The 21,199-nt window shown below is 37.6% G+C and overlaps 1 protein-coding gene across 4 annotated transcripts in view; it reads left to right on the top strand.

The window, feature by feature from the left end:
* Positions 1 to 21,199, top strand: part of COL8A1 (collagen type VIII alpha 1 chain) — a 96,655-nt gene that overhangs the window by 25,897 nt on the left and 49,559 nt on the right. For 2 of the 4 annotated variants that reach the window (XM_075766437.1, XM_075766422.1), the window contains exon 3: positions 19,127 to 19,215. The exons of the other annotated variants lie outside the window; for them this stretch is intronic. The gene's annotated coding sequence lies outside the window, so the exon portion shown is untranslated. The remainder of the gene's footprint in view (positions 1 to 19,126; positions 19,216 to 21,199) is intronic. 4 annotated transcript variants of the gene reach the window in all.

The following is a 21,199-nucleotide window of genomic DNA, read 5'->3' as shown; positions in this document are numbered from 1 at the left end:
CTGGGACACTTGATGTCATTATATCATGAAAAATCTGTTGTTGCAAGGGAATGAAGGAATTTACAACATCAAGGCTTTTCAAAGATTATTATCCACACTTTACAGGTTTTCTTGCAGAGAATTACTAATACCAGACCACCAGAATCTTAAGTATGACTGCCTCCCAAAACACTGCAGATATAATCTGTAGAAACCAGCTGTAACTATTCATATTTGCCTGAGCTTTGTTCTACACATAGCATGGCACAGTTCTGGAAAGTAGAATAGATTACAGGAAAGGTCAGAATTTTTTGAGGCTTGGGATTGATGGATTAAGAGTATAATTATTAATATTATTTCTTTTAAAATAAATCATTCCCAGCTTGCAATATTTTGTAAATTAGTAAGAAAAAAACCAGCTAGAGAGATCTGGATTATTCATAGACTTAGACAAGTTAAAGATGGAACATAATTAGATCATCCAACCCATTTTCCTGCCAATGCAGTATTGCTCCCTGCAGTACATCTTCTAGTGTTTCGGTTTTTTAAGTCCCTTGAGAAGGGAGATTCCAGCATATCCTTTGGACACATCCTGGCACACTCTGTCAGGGAGGTTTTTCCTCCCTCTGTTCAGCCAAGCATTTCCTGTTTCTTCTTATTTCCTCTTCCACTCAAGAATTTTTCCTCTTCCTTGGTGCCAGGGCCCTTCAGGAATCCAGAGGGGACACTGTCGACAGGAACAGATATTCCCAGAATAGGATATTCCACAGTATGGAAATCTATAGCAGACAATTTTAGGAGAACATTCTAGTAGCCTCCTTTTGTTTACTGCTCTTTGCGTGCCACATTGGAAGAATGCATCTGAAAGGTATTTGGCCACCTTTGAACATTTTTAATATGATAATTCTTCAGTGTGAATTTCAGGGAGAGTATCTGTTAAAACCAAAGCTTTGCTGCCTCAGATCAAGTTAGGTGGCCTGCTAGAAGAGCATCCCCCAATGAACCATATACCATGTTACTAGCAATTTATCCCTTTAAATAAGCAGGCATAAGAAAGAGGCCTGAAGAAAGAACAGAAAAACACAGAGATATTCTTGACCCAGTGGTGACTGAATACAAAACTAACCATCTGTGATGTATGAATGTACTCAGAACCTATAGGTACAATATTCACATGCAACAATAACAGTCATGCTATGGATGTAGTAGCCCACACCAACTCATTCCAAGCAGTTGTTATTGATAGAACAGTTGTGGGAAAAGATTTATTACCATTCAGCAGGCTGTGTGCAAACTCAGCATCATGAAATCCTTATGCGTGTTTGTGAAGAGATCCCTCTGCAGTTCCTGCAAAAGCTGTGGTTCATAAGGAACCACAGGCCAAATATGGTGTCAGTGTTTTTAGACATCTAAAGAGGCAGGTCAAGACAGGAATTTAAGTGTGGTTTGCTAAGTGGAAGTGTTAACCTTGTCAGATTGAGTTATATAGCCTTCTAACATAAGCAGTCTAACTCTGCTGCCTTGATGAAAACATTGTACTATAGGTCATGATAAATATCTTTCTTGAACTAGAAGTTTAGCTTTGCCTTGAAGGGGTCTCGCCAGCACACTTAAGAATATTTTCTTAGAAGAACAACAAATGTTAAATATCTTTTTGTTCTTCAAATTTGAGCAGGTGGACTTCTTAGTCTTTGGTCTTGCAGAGTAGTTTGCAGCAGGGAAGGATGAAGTTTCCATTACCTAATTCAAAAGACTGGCCAAATATAAAACAAAAACGATGAAAGAATTTGGTTGTATTTCTGTCTGTCTCTTTGAAGGGATAGAAATATTCTTGGATGTGTCCTTTGTTTTGACACATTTATACCAATTACAAATTGAAGAGCAAAGTTGGAATATTATTCCCTCCAAACTGCCTCAGCCCCGATTTGTTCTAGTACTGTCTCTGACAGAATGCCTTTGACAGCAAAGGAACTTTCTCTTTTAATGTAATTGTTCTTGAAGGTGTTTAAAGCATCCAGAAGAGAAAAGGAAATAGTCCTACAACTAATTTCTGTAAGTCTGGAAAGTATCTATAACTTATACAAGGCAATGTAATTTTAATAAATCTTTTGCTTCTCCTTCAGAAAAAAAAGCACAGGAAGAAGAGGTGCATCCATACCTTATTTCAATTGAAATTCAGAGAGCTAAGTCAATGTCTTTCTCTTCCTTTGTATTTACTGTAACTGTCTTCGATGCTGCTTACTTCAGCAGCATTAATTTGCTGAGTGAAAGCTAATAACTGAGAGGAAAGACAAGCAACCTTGGAGTGAAAAAACCATGCTAAAGATTAGATCTTCATATACTTTAATTAAAGAACTTTAAGAACATTCAAAAAGGAGAAAAGCAGAACAAAAGTCCTGTGAAATGCAAGATGTTTGTCCTGAACTACAGAAACCTGGGTGATCATCTATTGACAGCCAATGTATGTTTTTAAAGATATGTGAGTCTTAAAAAAGGGCTTTTTTTTAATTGTGATGCAAGTATAAAGATATATGCTTGCTGCTTTTAAGAGAGGGAAAAAGAATTCGAAATATTTGGCAGTGCCAAACATAGAAGCATTCACAGGTCAGCAACGTAGTAATTACTAGTCACACCAGGATGCAATGCTTCCTGCTTTCAGTGATGCACTCCCTGGGAAGAAGCAGTAGAGGCCCATTGGGCACATCCATGCTGCTTCACTTGGCACTAAATTTAGTCTTTCCATGAATTCTTTTCCACTAAACTGTGGAAAGGCAGTGCCTGGGAACAACTGGAAAACTTGTCCCATCTGAGTAGGGCAAGCTTCATCCATGCCACAGGGTGTTTCTGACAATAAATGATAAGGTATCCTAAACTAAATTTTAATCTACGCCCTGACAGGTAGTCAAGTAAAGAACAACCATGCACTTCTGTTGAAGGTTATGTTTATGGACAGGATTGCAGTTTGGGCAAGCCTCCCATTAGACACTGAGGAAGCTTCAGGGTGAAGATAGCACAATAATACTGCAAGATCTACTCAATATTCTCTATTAGCAATACTTTGTCCTAAGTTTAAAAGGAGGAATACTTTCTATTGAATCAACAGTCACAGCAACTGGGAAAAATAAAAAAAAAAACCCACAAACAGCCACCCTCTTCCTTAGAGTAATGCATGTAAGTTACCTTCTGTAATATTTCTATCTATTCAGTCAAACACACAATCAATCAGAAAACTTACTAAGAGAAACACAATTCCCCTGAAAGGTCAGAGGGGAGATAAATCAGATTTGAGGGCTTTTTCTCCTCTATAAGCACCCAAATAGTCAAATATTTGAGCTTGTGAGGTGCATAAAATTGGAAAGGAGAAGAGGTTTTTAGGCATTTATGCCACTTCCATTCCCATCCACAAAAAGCAAAAACTTTTTTTTTTTCCATAGTTCTAGTCCCTTCTGCTCACAGAAATCAAATAACTCACGTATCCACTCATTTAGGAATTCATCATCAGAAAAAAAGAAAAACCAAAAGCCACAAAAACAGACACCACATGCCCCAAACACACCATGGTCAGAGTTTGGCAGATGTAAGAGAGAGATATGGGTGAGCAACATAAAACTGCTTAAAGCTAGCTGATTTGCACCCTAGTATATCCAAAATAGATGAAGGCTATTTAATGAGCCAACCCATCACCTCTTAGAACACAGGAGGAACATTTTCTTGAGGTACATTTCCTGTGTTCCTTTCATTATCCTTTAGACTGGAGAGAGATGTCACTTCCTCCTCTAGTTGGACCAGATAATTCCACAGCCTAAGCTACTACTTTGATAAAAGCGGGGGGGGGGGGGGGGGGGGGGGGGGGGGGAGGAATCTTCCTAAGTCCAAATTCCCATGAATAAGCACATCAGGCATCTTAACACATACTTTGCAACAACTTCCAAGCTCATTGATGGCATTGCCTTGAAACAGGGCAGTGAAGAAGATGAAATCAAGTAAATATAACAATATAATTTGTTGGGTTGTTTTTTTTTTCCCACATCAAAATAACTTCTTTATAATGCAATTAAGTTCTTCCTAGAAAGACTCACTGCAGAGCTGGATTACAAGCTGGTTCATTCCCTTTCCAGCCAGCAAAAAAAGATCTATTCACCAGCCAGAACACTTGCAAGTCAAGTGCCCTCTAATTCAGTTGTGAGCAACTTTGGGAACTTCATGATTCTGCATTCACACATGTGCAAACCACCTTCTTTAATAAGCCTTGAGGATTTTACATTGAACAGAGCAATTGAAAGCCTCTGTAGCTCAGCAGTTGTTAGTATGCATCTCCCAACAGAAGCCAGCTTGATGTAAGCCATTTCCATTTAAGCTTCGGTTGATACTACATGCCATTTATTTCTTAGCTGCTGTCTCATGCCAGCTCCTTTAGCTGCTCTACATCATGGAAAGCAACTCACTGGAAGTGCAATTTATGGAGAGCAGGAGAGGCTATGAAAGCTGATGAAAACCTCAGTGGTGTTTGTGCTGTCCATTGCAGCACTAGCTCAGCCCACACTGCTTCCTCAGGTATTTTAGTAATGCTACTAAGACCTCAGCTCTCCCAGCTCTATATACAGCAACACAAACCACCATCACTCTTTGGGTGTAAAATGATTGATGACAGCACCTAACTGTGAGGAGCAGAGGGCAAGTTTTGATTGTGGAGGTCATAGCCAAGTCCTCTAACTAAAACTTCCAGTGAATTTAACTCCCACACAAAGCACACATAGTATTACTTGCTAATAACACCTGGTCTCCCTTCTCTGTCAGATCTGACACTTAAGCTCTGGCAGCCACATAACGGTTGCTAAAACAAATATGCAGTACCACTACTGAGTATTGTTTCCACTTCTGCTCCACCCTCCATTCACGCTGTGAAGACAGAGTTTCTCCAAAAGATGAAAAGAAACTATGTAGCTTTTTTTGACAGAGAAGGAAGACCTCAACTTTCATTAATTTACCAAAGCCCACACAGTATGTAGTACTATTGTCCAATGACTTTGACATGAGTGATAGTACTTAGTTTAACACACTTTCTGCAGAATAGAATAATTTCCCCAAATACCTGTGTGTGTGTGTGCGCATGATGTTCTGACTCCCTCTTTGTGTTGTCCAACACAAATGCTCCACTTGAATGTTCATCAGGAGAACATATTTACCAGATACACTGCCTTCTCTTCTTTAGAGAATTCATATCTCAAAATATTCTTAAAGAGCATAAAGAAATAAAAACATACAGACCTGAACTTCCAACCTGTTCTCACACAACTAAGGTGTCATCTTTCTTTCCTTCCTTTTTAAAACTACCTTAAACTTTAAACTACTTTACTACTACTGCATTTATCCTATGATTTCATGTCAAATATATATAGCTGTCATGTATTTTGGAGATAGGATATGTGGTTTCTTAAAGCAGGTTCCCACCTTTGTGGTAAGGTCTACTGACCATTTCAAATGAAGCGTTTATCTTAAACTATGTGTAAATTAATATGTGATAGTCCACATCTGTTTTATTGGTTTGATAGAGGAACTCAGATTCCACTTTTCTTATGAACATCTAATGGAAAGATTCCAATGCAGAAACACAGCTAAAGCAGCAATGAGAAGGCTTTATTAGTTTGTAATTTATTTTCTGCAGTTAATTAATTAGCTGATTTATCTGATTTCTGTCACTGGACTTGCCAACACATTTTTGCTTTGAGTCACTTCCTTGCCCAGACCCAAAAAAAAAAGAAAAAAAAAACCGCCTTCAGAAAGGGAACAAGCTTGTCTTTATACCTCCACAAGACAGGGTAGGAAATAATTATAAGAGGCAACAAAAAGGAGCGTACGTACTTTTTGTGCATATATACACATGTTCTATATTCCATAAAGGAGATAATACTTCCTAAAATTTCACACATTAAATTTCAAAACCAATAATACTTGACTCTTCAGTCATGGATCAATATTCTTTATGGCACTTTAAATGTATAAAAAGAAAGCAGCTCTGAGCTAAAGGGCTTTCTTTCTAAACTAGATCTAGTCCTCAATCAGATGCCAACGTGATTCACAAACCTGTCAATGTTACAGCCCACCCTTGAAAGTACAAAAGTTTTTTTGCATTCAAAACAAAATACTCTGTTACCAGACGCTCAGGTAATTTCCTATTACAAATGTAGCAAAAAATAGGACAGCACAGCTCATACTTAGACAAGTGATCCCTGAGAGAAGGCAAATGTTGTCTTCATAATGTGATAGATACAGATCAGACAATGGTTTTCACATCATTTGTTACACCATTTGCAGTTTTCTATGGATATGGACCTTTGAAAATATTAGCATTTGTTTATTTCTACTCAGGCTTCATTTTGCTCTGCTCATGAAACAGACTGGTTTATTGGCATCTGTAAGACCTTAAATTTATTAAAGGATATATCTATAGTGAATTTAAATGCTAACTCAATTAGGGTGTTTATGTGGGGTCTTTACACAATGTTTATGAGATGAAGTTTGAAGTAAAACTCAGACATGTTCTGTTTCTGTTTTGTACCACAAAGATTGCAGTGCAGCTAGGAAGCATACTTCAGTGAGTCACATCTTGGAAAAGAAAAAGATAAATGGCTAAAATGCAATAATAATAGGATATCAGGAAATAAATACTAACTGAGCTAGCAGACTTGTTTGTAGTCCTGCTCACAATGACTTCTAGTCCATGTTCAGGGTGTTTCTTAAGCTACTCAACCAAAAAAGACAATTGCTTCTCTTGATGGCATTACATCCATAACAATGGCAAAAAGCAACAAATTAATTCATGTTGCTGTCCTGTATTCAGCTGAGTAAGGCTGTAGAGGTTGGAACTCCAGAAAGACAGGAATTTGCCATTTTGGCCTTTAGCTTACCAATAGCCCTTAACATTATTTCAGATCTCAGAGATCCTTGCAAACATTATGAGCACCTACCAGTGCTTTAGTCTTGCAAGATAGGTAGTATTATACCAGCTTCCTCTGGTACGAAACTGGAATTGAAAGGGTCTAATTCCCTACAGGGTGCTTATACTTATGTACTTACAGCAGCAGAAGCTGAGTGGATAAGCACCAGTAATTCTACTGGTATCATTATACATCTACAGTGGTTTTGTTTGCCCAGATGTAATCATTACACATTCATATATAAACACCAAAGGAAAAAGGAGAAAAGGATATACTAAGTCATGAAATGCAATTAATTTGTCAAAATTAAGGCCCTTGATATGTTCGAAATCTTTCCTTTGCGATTCTAACTTATCACTTCATCCCTACTTTTTGGCTAGGGTCAGAATGGTGTAGGAAGTCACAGTCCAGTGTCTCTGTGAAGCAGACGAGTAGGCTAGGTCCTACAAGTAACTTACTGGCAATTCTTGCCTCTTAATGTCTCTTGTTCCCCTAAATACATTCCCACCACAAGATTTTTAATTAGGACTTCATCTTTTGTCACAACAAACACTGCCTTTACTCACCTCCTCAACCTCAAGGCAGGGGTTTCCTACGTTGTAAGGGTTGAATCAGAAACAGACCAAAATAATCCTTACCCGAAGCAACCTTTTAAAGAAAAAAAAGGTATTAATAGAACAGCTGTTTGCTCCATCCATTGCATTTGCAAGCGTATACTGTCACCTTTTCGAAGTCACTAGGAATTTATTTTGAAGGAGAAGCACAGGGAAAGATATCCAATAAGGCATCTGAATTAGTGCAGTAACCCTCTTATATATGCAGTCTTAAAGTGATCATATGGTTAGCTGTAGAAATGCTAAGGATTTCAATTCAGTGGAAAGATTTAGAGGAATAAGAGATACACATATGCTTTTGTAATTACATCAATACATTAAAAAGAACCAAACAGTTTTTTGAAAAAGTGTTAAATCACTGTATAGTATATGCAAGCTAAACCAAGAGCCTGCTTTAGGGAGAAAAGTGAAGAGATATATCCTCTAGGCTAGATAGCAAAAGTTTTGGCACCTCTGAAGATCTGGAATGCTTCTACATGTAGGTGTGATTCAAAACAGTATACACATATTTCCAACAGCAAGATCTGTAATTCCTCACCATCCTACCAAAAATGCTAAAGACAGCTGATAGTTTGTATACTGCTTTGGCTGAGCCTATGCTTTCACTGCTGCCAGATACCATTCCTAGTGTTTTCAGCCTTCTACATGTATTGCAGGACTTTTTATCCAAGAAGTTTCTAATGCTGTTGTAGACAATGTTATTCTTCAGAAGTACCGCATGCAGGGCTTACATTTCTTTTTACTGTTTTTAAAGAAAGCAATGTTTATCTCAGTATGATGTTTCCTTGTCTATCCATCTATTTCTGTCCCTCCCCCCAATAACTTTTGAGCTTGCTGGGCAACTTGAAACTCATCTTGAGAGAAGTCTAGAGTGTAAAAGAAAATTATATCCTTGCACAAGTTCCTGAAAATCAGTGGGCAAGCAGTGGGTAGAGACACAACTTGGCATCCTCACAGAGGAAAAGGCAGACAAGATTCATCTGTTAGTCATTCAGTTTGGCCTCAGGAAAGTAAAGAATGTAAATCCAGAAGAAATCAAAATTCATTTGTTTTGCTGCTCACATAGCAACTTGGACAATCCAGTTGGGTGATACAGTAAAGGAACCATTTGGGATCCAATCTTGCTCCCTCATTATTGATTGAGGTAGGAAGAGAACCTCAGTGGAAATACAATGAGACAATATAGTTTAGGAGCTTGCTCTTATATTCTTCTCTGACACCACATCTATAAAATATGTGTGTTTATTGGGGTTTTGGGGTTTGTGGGGTTTTTTGTTTGTTCAGTTATTTGGGGGTTTTTTTGGTTGGTTGGTTTTGGCGTTTTTTTAAAGTGTCACAGGGCAGTTACATGTTCCAGAATAATGGATTGTTCTTTAGGGAATATCTGCTTTATGGGGCTATCCCTCAAGAACTCAATTTAGACTAATAATACCGAATAGCAATGGTAAACACATAATTCAGGTTTAGCAAGCATTCCACTCCAGGGTGATCTGCACAGCAAAAAAATTACAATTAACTACATCACTTATCATTATAGAATGGCTTGGGTTGAAAGGAACCTCAAAGATCATCTAGTTCCAAGCCCCCTGCCACAGTCCAGGACACCCACCACTAGACCAGGTTGCCCAAAGCCCTGTCCAACCTGGCCTTCCTTGAACACTTCCAGGGAGGGGGCATCCACAACCTCTCTGGGCAACCTGTTCCAGTGCTTCACCACCCTCACAGTAAAGAATTTCTTCCTAATATCTAATCTGTATTTACCTTCCTTCAGTGTAAAACCCTTACCTCATGCAAAATCATGCCAGGATTCTCTTGTTGGCTAACTCAGACTAGAGCTGTTAGGGTGTCATCTAAAGGTAACTTCCATTAACAAAGCAGACATTTTTCTGGTTAGACTTTAGACCAGGCAAAGGAGAGGTAGGGAAGGGAATTAGGGATAGGCTAGTCTTAAGGGAAAAAAACTCTAGGTATAGCCTAGCTTGAAAAATAGCCTAGCTTAAAAAAACAGAGATAGGAGTTTATATTCCATTTGAAACTACCTTTTGCTAACATCATTAGCTCACAAACTGGATTAAGTTTTGAGTCACATGGATGTTACATTGGGTTTGAGCATGACATTCACTAGCTTCATTCCACTAATTAACCTAGTTTTGACTCAGGTTTCATCTTTCCTTGAGTAAAAGGATAAAATTACCTACAGCAACTTGTGCCTTATTAGGAAAGAAGAAGCATTCAAAGCTGCTTGTGATCCAAATGCTTATTTCCAAAACTTTTTCTATAGGTCTATTACATTCTGTGTAAACACTGTGACAAAATATGAATTCTGATCATAAAAAATCCTAGCTAGAAAAAAAGGTGAAAGATAGGGTTTTCCCCTCCATTTGTACTAGATTGTTATCTCCTACTGTTAACAAAGTGTTTGTAATCAAAGTTTGTAATCAGAATTGTATTTAAGTAGGGTTCAGTCTTCAGCATGTTCGCAGTTAGTTGTTTCTGACATTTGGCATTCAAAATATGAGCTGTCCTTATGGCATACATTTATTTCAAAGATATTTTCTTCTTGACTCAGTAAGGGAATGCTTAGCCTCTCTTTTGAAGGGCCAGAAACTGCCATTACAGGTTTAAAAGACTCACTTTAGCTGGATCCTGCTGCTACAAAGAACACGTCCACCAAACACATTTGATGTTTAGAACTTGAGCAGAGAAGCCTAAAGACAGTCAAAGAATTCAGATTAACCTTTCCAGATTTTCTTCCCCACCCCTAGTATTTGACTATTCTGTCAGATATGGGAGGGGAAAAAACCCAAACCAACCTATTCAGAGACACAGACCAGTGTAGCTGAATGAAAAAAATAGGTTTGCCATGTTAAGAATATGGCATATCCAACATATACACCACAGTGTTGCTGTTATGCTGAAATAGCCATGTTCCTGTCTAGCTTCCCTTCCTATGCACTATCTGCATCCAGCATTCTGCCTCAGTTGCACACGTGCCCCACTGAGTTGGTTAGGGGGAATGGTAATTATTCAGATCCTCTTAATTATTTGTTCTTCTGCAGTGCACATACTAGCATCTGCTCCTTCCACTCTCACTTACCTTCAACGATGAGATTCAGCTAGCTTTCCATATGCAAAGTCCTTTGACTATTGTCCCCATCCATAGCAAATCAGGGACACGTGTTGCCTGGGTACAAGTCCAACGTTAAGACAAACACAGAAACTGTGGAAGGAGAACAGCCTGATATTTTGCCTTTTAAAAAGCAGAATGAGTCCTATCCACTGCTCATTTGGTTTTCCTCCTGCACAACCTTCAGTTTATTAAAGCACTTTAGATTTGGCATGAACCAGATGACAGAAAAACAGAGCAACCATCATTCTGGGCTCCACATATCCCACAGAAAGGAAAATAGATATCAGTATCATGCCATTGTCCAGCAAGATGACTGTGTACTAAATTTACTTGAAAGAACAGGTGAAGGAATCATCACACTGTTGCCAAAGAAACACTTGCCAGAGAAGTACTGTACAGGTAGTAGAAACCTGAAAGTTTATCATGCAATCTACTGTATTTATTACTATTAAAATACCAGATTCTATGATTTATTTCTTTATTCAGTTTCACTCACACATTATGGATTAAACAAAATGAATCAGCAACAGAATGCCTTATAAAATAGTAAAACATTATTTAAATTGTTAAAGTCCAGAAATTTGGAAACAAACAATCACCAGAGAGTTTAGCTAGACTGCCAGAAAAAGGTGAAGTGGTCTTCAGACTGTCATAAACAGTATTGCCTCTTACAGCAACATATACTTTTTTTTTTTTTAACATGTCGAAATCCCTTCTGTCTCACCTTTGTAGCTTAGAGTCTAAACTACATCCACTGCAGGCATATTTCAGGCTTTGTAATCTTCAAACATTTTTATTAAGTCCTTATGCTTTTACTAAAATATGAAAACCATCCAGATAGGGCCCAGTTTGTCCCTTTCCCTTCGGATAACAGTCCTACTTAAAAAGGAGCTTTGCTTAAGATGAACAGAGTCAGGTACAGACACCTTTCACAATATCCACAAGTTATTTTGGAGAACATTATTTCAATCCATACAGCAATATTAAGAGGATGACAAACAGAAATATGGAACTATGATCTTTAAACTAACACTTTAAAAATAGAGACATCATAATTATGAATGTTTTATTCCTCATCACAGTATATGTTGTTATTAAACCCAAATGAGAAAAGGAAGGAAACAGGTGGCATCAAATTGGGGCATTTTAAGGGTCTTTTGTGCAACATGACTCTTCCTGTTTTGTTAATTGACCTCTATAGCCCAGAAAAACATGGGGAACACCACGTAGATTACTTTGCCCATAGGTTGGCAAAGAGACTCTTTGGAGGAAGAACACGAGCTACTTTCCTTCCCAGCCCTGGGAAGACACAGACATAGCAAGTAAGCACAATAGGTTTAGCTCCCTGTGTTCCATCTTCTACAGTCACCTGCTGAGGTGGTAATGTTTGTGAAGGTGATATGCCATCAAAACTTATAAAGCTGTTGATCATTTTCAAAGCTATTGTTTTAACCTCTTCAAAAACTACTGCATTTGGGGTACATTTAGTTCATGTTTTTCAAGGTTATTTCACGCCTTCCTGAAATATGAGGATCATAAGCAGATTTACTAAATAAGATGTAAAATTCTAATGTAATCCCCCAATTCCAGGAGATGGGGAACTAAGCAATACCTTTGTAACATGTCTGCCTTCCTTTTATTAACAGATACAGTATGGGGAAATGTGTATGTATGCATGGTATAGAGAACAGGAAAGTTGGCAAATAAATTCAGAAATGGTTAAATGCTCTCCCTGCCTCCCCCCAGTAAAGAGTTTCTGGAACTTCTTAGGGGCCTAAATATACAGAAAAAGTGTGTGTGTGTGGGGGGGGGGGGTTACCTATCAACACTTTTAAAAGCAGAAAATGCTTTCAGATAACCTTGAAGACATTTTAAAACTAAAGCAAATAAATTTGATTTTTCATTCCCTTTTATTCATACACATCTAAGTCCTGAGTAACTAATGGTCATTTCTTAGGCACAGAGATACAGTATATATCTCCACATATTACAAGAAAATCTTTCCTCAGTTAGCATAGGGTTCTTCCCAAACTGTGGTATAGCAGAAAGCATTATCAACATAAGTCTTTAAAACCATTTTGATATGTATATATATCTGCACTCATTATTACTTCCCCCCCCCACCCCAGAAGAATTACACTTAAAGAACAAAGACAAATCCACTTCAAAAGCCCTAGCAGTCCTTCCAGGTCAGAAAGTTATATTTCCATTCTCACTGTCTCCTTGAGAGCGACAGAGAAGAAAAAACAAAAAAATAGCAGGAATCAGGAGCACTTACCACTTGGAAGAAGGAGGTGTAGCAAGCTGCAGCCAGCTCCAAAATGGCCCCTCTAGGGCTGTAGCTGCTTGGCTCTACCAATAATGAAGAGAAAGCCACAAAAAAAACATAGTAAGGGCCATGTTATAGTCTTGCCAATTTTCAGATATGGTATTTTTCATTAAGAACTAGATATCCTCAAGGGACAATACAATTTTTACATTTAGAAACAGAAAATAAACAAAAGCAAACAAAAAGAATCCAAATCTTTTAGATTAAAGCATATTTACATAGAAATGCAAACACAAAGTATCCAACAATCCTACTGCAGCTGGCTTCTGAATCGCTTTACTGACAGGGAGATGGCAATAACCTACCATAGAAAATCAGCTGTGGGAAGGGTTAAGTGAGACCAGGTGTACCTCATTACAAAGGCTTAGGTTTGCACTCAAGGAGTTAGCAAGTGTTTTCTGTCACCACAATACTACAAGTTTCTTCCTGCATCTTTGTTTTTCATGGGTAGTTTTTGTTATTACATTCAGTATCAAGAACAATTTTTTTTAGTGTTTTTCAAATGCTGTATAAGTTCCAAGTCATTAAATACTTTTAAAGCTAGTTAATAACTAAACAAGCTTCTATAAACTCCTGGAAAATACTGAAAATTATCTCTTAAGACAAAACTGAGTGAAGTTAGGCCTAATTCCCTGCAGGAGTCAGGGCACTTGCACATAAAGAAATGACTGGCAGGTCAGCTAAGAAATTAACTTTCAGTGCTTTGCCTAGTTTGTGGTATCTGCTCATACACAAACACTGTAGTAAATATAAGATGCTTTCTCTCTCAGCAAAAATAAGTAATAATTACTTTTGATTTTATTTTTGAGAGGTGGGAGTAGATAAATGTATTTGTATGGGCATTGTCAATAAAAGTCTCAGGTTATCTTACAAAAAGTTGTTCATTTGCTTGTCAGAGAATAAAATGAAGCTTAGCTGCAACATGCATACTTTTGACTGAAACTGAAATCCTTCAAAACCATCACTGAGCTGCTACCTAAGCATGGGAGGACCTAAACTTCAACAATGTCTTACTTCTAGAACTTTTTCCTGTGATGGGGCCACATGACTGGTAGAACATGAAAGACAAATTTATTAGGATACTAGTGATGCTTGAAGTTGAATGAAAATAAGAACCTATGAACATAAGAACATCTATCTCAAGAAAGGCTGTTGCAAGGTGCTTATTCCTACTTTGTGACTTTGAGAGGATGTTCCTTTTAGGTAATACAAGTAAGACAATTTTGCGGGAAAATATCAAAAAATAAATCAAAACCTGTCTAAGAGATGCAAACTTTGAAATCTGAATGAAATAACATTTTGTAATGAACATTTTCCTGTCTTACACTCCTATGCTAAGAATGTGCTTGAATCCTGGAAGTTAGTCACGCTTATATGAACTCTACATTTCTCACATTGAAAAATCCTGACCTCTGATGGCTTCAGACATGAAATCTGAAGCCCTCCCTTCCACTTAGCATCACTTCTTCCAAAATGACTCAACAACAAAGTTGTTTGCCTAATGCTGTTTCATAAAACAGTTAATCCAGACCTGACCTTATAAAAACTCACCCCTGTACATCCGACTTCTGGCACAGTTTGACTGGTAAAGAGCTGATCGCACACACACATGGGTATTAATGATTTGCATTGGGTTTCCATGGAATCACTGCAGATAGGGTTGTTTGGGTTTTTTTTTCATTAGCCAGTCAAGGGAGAGTAAGGTGAAAAAAATCAAATAATTCTCATGGTGATCCCTGCACCAACCTTGTTATAACAGCTGTGGTCCTAAAACAAGAACTCTTCTAAGTCAGCAGGCCTAAGGCAGGGGCACTGCCAGGCACTCCTTATGCATGAACTCATTCCTGACAGGTAATTAGCACCTATGATTTCCTCTGGAGACAGTCGGAATGAAAAATACCTGCAAAACAAATTAGTCTATAATATGTCTATAAAGTACTACCGTTCTCGTCATCATACTAGATCATTAATATATCCTAAACATTCACCTTACTTGTATGCATATGATGGAAACTCTGTAGCTCAGTGTTGTAACATCTAGTCTGTAACCCTAACACATAAATACTGAGTGCCTAAACTAAGGTGCTTAAATCCACACTTAGCCACAAAATGCTGAGCAACAATAATTCTTTCTCCAAGTCTTTAGAAAGTTTTGATGTTCAGTGCCTCTGAAAAGATGCGAGGCTTTAGGCAATAACATTTGGAAAATGTTGGCCAAAGCTCCTTGGTTAAGCTCTAGGTATCTTCTTAAAAGATTTTGTAAACATGAAGCAAACAAGCAGTTATTGCCTAGCCTGAAGACCAGCACTGTTTGAGACACACACACGAAAGGAGCATTTTGATTAAAAGCATGTGATACCAATTCAAATTAGTTTCAGGTTGCTGAGAGAAGTCTACCTGATGACTGATAAATGCAAAAGCACCCATAGCTGATGTTTCTTGTTTCTGTGTGTTATTTTTTTAATTATCACAAGTTTTGTTTTTCCCACTCCATGGGTTAAATATCCAAAGTCCTTTATAACATACCTGAGGGCTCAAATAATGCATTTCCCAATGTGATAGGCAGCACTGTGAATAATGGAAGAATTTTTAGAAGAATTGTTAGAAAAGCAAAAACATATTTAGAAGAACAGTTAAAAAAGCAAAAAGCCAAGACCCTCTAACTGCACCCTATTTGCTTGAGATTTGACCTTTTTCTTTCTCTTTTGTGGCAAATGTTTCTTTCCTTCTAAACTTTTTTAGGCATTGTTCTGGCAAAAGCAGAGATATCCCTCTACCCATCATAGCTTTCACTAGTTTTTTAACTCAAGACAGTATTTTTCTGTTGGCAAATCTCCATAATTCCTGACCATTTGTCACAATCTTGGTAAGTGATAAAATAAAACTGATTGTATTTTTTAAACACAGAATTATGTTTACAGAGTTCCTTAACAATCTTTTCTTTAGGTTGGTTTCATATCTCAAATTGTAACTTATTTTTCATTTGAACAATCAGTGATAATTTATAAAACTGATTTCCATTTTTGTTCTTGCAATCAACTCGTTCACAGTTTGTGGGCACATATTTAGCTGGTTCAAATTCCACACATATCAGATGACTGGAATACACATTAAAAGGAGAGAGTGATTTTGGATATTTGGCTTTCCAAGTACCCAACTGGAGACAGTGCAGCGGGGCCAACCTTTACCAAGTACTGATCATCCATTTCTGAGAACAAGATTGCCTTAAAGTGTCTCAAATTGAGGATCAGACACATTTCAAAACTTAGGCATGTCATCATCACTTGTATCAGGTATAATACTAGAGTTAGTGTTAAAAAAAAACAGTAAGGAAGGTGAGATATAAAAGTTCACTGCTGTTAAAAAACAGGTTGCCATTTTCTGTTTGTGACAGCATCATTGATTGCTCTAGAAGTTACAGCACTCTAGAGCCACTAATAAAATAAAAGACTGAAATCTTAATCAGACAAAATCCTTTTTTTCCTGCTGATTTAAGCTGAAGAAAGAGGAATAGAAGAAATCTATAACATATGAGCAGAATTATCTCTAAATGGAGTGTTTAAAAATGTTTCCATCAGGCATCACAGATGGGTCTTTAAATGAAAGCCAAGTATGAAAATGGCATCTATTTTAAGTCTTGCATTCCAAGAGAGAAAATATGAGCCAGATAAGTTAGTATGTGTTGACATGTAAAGTACATCACTCCCATTAGAAGGGCTGATGCGGATCTAAATGACCCAAAAGATGCTCTGTGGCTCAACTGAATACCAGCAAACAGACGTGTAAATGAATTTGAGCATTGGTAACTCAATTGTAGTCATTACACTTCTGAATCAGCCTGTATGTAAACTTCCACTAGACAGAAAACACCTGGAAAAGCTCTGCTAAAAGGGTTTGATTCTTTGACAGCTTTGGATGACAGCCTACATAAACAGGCAAGAAAGAGAGACATTGTCATTTTTTTTTCATTACAGCATTGTTTTTATGATCGCTTCCAAAAGCTCAAATTTACAATTAGAGAGCCCTTTCTACAAGCACAGCATATAATTACATGCTTGGTGTTTTCAGCACTCTTCACTCCAACTCGTGCTGTTTTTCTTTCAGTGTTTATACCTCATTCTCTCCTGAAAGCTCTAAAATTAAAATTTTTGCACACACAAAAACTTCACTCCTCAGCTATTAATCTCATGTATGATATCACTTCCTTTTGTTGTTTATAAGCAAGAAAATGGTTCAGAAATGTCCTGGATTTGTGTAATCTGAGTTAATTTAAAAAAAATAATTTAATCTTTATTTAGACAAAATAATTAGAAAATCAACATGATGTCAAACTGTGACTGATTTCAGTAGTAATGACAGTAACTGATTAACTTTAATCTGCTTAACAATGCTGTTTACATTCTTCCTGCTTCTCCTTCAAGTCAATTATTTCAAAACCCAAGGGATTTCTCCTATGCACATCTGCAAATTCAATGTCAGTTCCAGATTCACATTTTGGTGGTGAATCAAGCTGGCCTCAATCCACCCAATGAGAGGCCAGTTTTTACCAGACAAACAAATTGAGGTGACTTAATACTTGTGGGGTTTAACTGACATATTTACTTGCTTTCACCATCCTTTTTTTCACTTCTAATGAATCAAACATATTACTACACATTGTTGACAAATTGAATATGATAGGAGAGAGCAGATGAGATAGACATTAACAACTTTAAACCAAAGACACCTGGCTAACTCGCTAATATCTGACACCAACAGCTCTTCAAAGGGAGACTTTCATTTTTTGGAAAGGATTGGGAAAGAGAACTAAGGCTTAAGGATTTTCTTTTAATTTAAACTAAATTCATGGGGAAACTAGGCATGATATAAATATTCCGAATTACTGCAAATTCAAAATGCTATGTCTCAGTGGCATGCATATCATTACTTAATGATACAGGTTATCTATATGTATTCTCTTTAGATAAATGTTAGCAACGAAAGACTAACTGTTAGCAACGATCAGCATATCAACAAATAAGGAATTTACTCAAATTCTTGGAAAATGAAAAAGCTGAGACCTTTTTGCGTGTATATGAATCTGATACATATATACTTACCCACACTTTATATTAAAAATAATGTTTGAGTCAGCTTTTTAGTACAGAATTGAGCGATTAAAAAAAAAAATTACTTAGTGTCTAGTTGTGACCTAAGCCAAGTTATAAAATTAAATATGGATTGACATGAATTGGACTTTTTCCACCGAGTGGGAATGAGATTGGGCTGCTAACATCTCTGTGCAAAAAGATACTTGCCTCTACACAGAGCTGAGCAACAAGTCATGAGACCTAAAGCTTCGCACTGCCAGTAACTCGCTAGGAACCTTCAGGCAATGATTCTTTCCATTTTCCTTTGTTTTCCCAGCTCTAAAATTTATTCATACTTATCCTAGAAAGTCTTGTGGCTGTAAGCTAATGGTTCTTCAGCTCTAAACAGCATTAGTACAAAATTGGCTGTGATAGGCACTTCATTTTGTTACAAATAAAGACATCATTTCATTTTCTCCAGCTGTGGTACCTCAGCATGCTCCCAAATGAAGCGATACCCACCTCCAACTATTTTTAAATCCTGAGTGGAAAAAAGTAGTCTTACCTGCTAATGCTCCTTTCAGTGGGCTATTTCCACCTTTACATACATTTGTTGTTATTCTGTCGGTTCATGGGCTTTTCCACCGACTGAGTGGGAATGAGATTGGGCTGCTAATACCTCTGAGCAAAGAGATACTTGTCTCCACCAAGAGCTAAGCAATAACAACTTGTGAGATCTAAAGACTGATCTTGTGCCTCTTGCTCACACTGAGTTGTATTGATCACTACCAAGTTCTTTCATGAGAGACACTGAGATTAATTAATAATCAAAGAAATGCTCAGGCTGAGAGAAGCAACAATATCTATGTGTAGGATACAGAAATGAAAACACTAAGCAGATCACTTAGGCCAAACAGGGATAATCTCCCCATGTCACTTTCTACTACCTTTTGCAGAAACAGCTCTTTTTACCTACAGGCATGAGTCTTCCAATATTTTCCTTGAGACATTCCAAATTTTGTCTTCTTGCCCCATCACTCTGTCCCTTTCTTTTCTTTTTCTCTTAGGCTGGTGCAGATGTTTTTTGCAGCATTCTTCTCTACATTGCTTCTTAGCCAACTGTGTTCTTTAGCTTCTAGGATAATCTTTTAGCTTGGTAAGTGTTCTTCTTGTTCATCTTTGACTGCTTGTGGATCTACTTTCACTTCCACTGCATAGGCCACAGAATCCTATATATGTTCTTACCTTTATTACCTTTACAAAGACCACATTGCCTTTTTTCTTGGTGATCTGACACCTTGTTATTGCAACATAACAAGATGCTAGAGATAGATGGGACAACAGATCATGTCAAATTCTCCTATGGGACGGATATCTTGCATGCTGTGAAATATATTGTATACATCCTTTGTATCTCCTGACCAAATGTCTTGAAGATGTGTTTTTTTAAAATTGCATTGTCACTGGTACCAAGAGTGAATGCCACAGCATGTCAGTTCAAAGAAATATCTCAGAAGATTAGCAGTAGATGCTAGGAGCTCTAATCCCAAGAATTATCATAGCATGGGAAAGTCAATAGATGTTTTCAATAGCTTCCTAAGAGAAGGCTGAGATGAGATGGCTGGTTTGTCCCTTCTAAAAGCCCTGTTTACCAAAGATTTTCAACTTAGTAGACTGCATTTCAGTGTAAGTCCCTGCCATAAAAATACAGTGTAAGCAATACTGATAGCCTTCTGCTGTAAAGAGAGACTTACTTTAAATATTCTAGAATGCTTTCTTGGTGATGTAGACCACAGAGTTTCCTGCTGATATTTTATGTGGTGAAAAAAGTGAGAGGACTAGCTCAAACTGAATCACAGCATTTCTGCTGAGAATGCAACAGCTGCCTCAAAGCCATTGAACAATGAGGTTTGCTTTGAAGACCTAATGCAAGTTTATTTGCTCTGCAACAGAGCAAACCTTCAGTTCTGATTTTTTTAAAACATTCTTTCAATAGTTTAGCCTGGGTTTTGCTCAACCTTTTCGGAATTAAGCACCCTACCAGAGTGCTGCCAACAAAGGTTGCTTAATTCCTCAGTAAAGGGGGAGTCTTGTTATTTAAATAAAGTAGCTACTGTAGTAGATTTGCAGATATGTTAAGAGTATTACAGGATCTAGAGGTAGATTTAGGAAGAAAATACTATAAAGCAGGAAAAAAATTAAACAGTGTACTTATTGAAACTTAAAAGACATTATGACATGTGATGTGATTGCATCAGATAAGAGCAGGTGGAACTGTGTTACCTGTGCATGCAATGTAATGCATGTAATTGCAAAGTGACACTTGATTATAGTTACACTTTCCTTTAAAACATGGTCACCTTTTAAAACCTGGCTGTCCACCACCACCAATTACATTAGGGAAAGAAAACAGAAGGCATAGGGCTCTTCTGTCCCTTATTATAGACTGCAAAACACTACACTATGCTTTCCTGAGCACCAGTAGATTACCCACAACCTTTTCTCTGAAACTGGACTGGTGACTTCATCTGCCATACATCCACTGTGACAGGACAGCAGCTGCTGCATTTCCTGAAGAATCACAGCAACACAGATTATCTAGTCTAGTGCCTTTGTTGTGGTGATGGGATCACTTACAACAGTCATCCTGGAAGAAATTTTCAGAGTCGACTCAGTTTCCATTCCTCATGTGATCACAAGCTTTCATTCTGCTTTAGTCCTCAAAATGGAAGTACCTTCTAAGTGCTATGGTATTGCCCAGTCACTGTGAGTTCCTCTAAAACCAGGATTTTAGTAGAAGTAGAGCAGATATTGTAGTTTCTCCAGCACATCTCCATCTTCAACCAGAAAGAGAGAACCTAAAGGCCATAGTCATACACAGAAGGTATCGACAGTTTAAATTGAATCCTGAAGCACCAGGAAGGGGAATCCTTGCTAGTGACCCTTCTGCAGGAAGGGAGTTGCATCACTTCTACCTGAACATTTCAGACTTGTATTCTCAAGGGCAGACAGTTATATTTTGCCAGGGTGTAAGTTACACTACACCAAAGCTACCAAATACTCTTCTGTGAGGAGCATAAGTAGGAACAGCTCAATAGTGCTTTCTCGTTGCTTTTCTTGTCTGTCCATAGTGTGTTATA

This window comes from Balearica regulorum, chromosome 1 (genome assembly GCF_011004875.1).
Source record: "Balearica regulorum gibbericeps isolate bBalReg1 chromosome 1, bBalReg1.pri, whole genome shotgun sequence".
Taxonomy (NCBI): domain Eukaryota; kingdom Metazoa; phylum Chordata; class Aves; order Gruiformes; family Gruidae; genus Balearica; species Balearica regulorum.
Note: the sequence above shows the minus strand (reverse complement) of the source record. Positions and strands in the feature narration are given on the sequence as shown.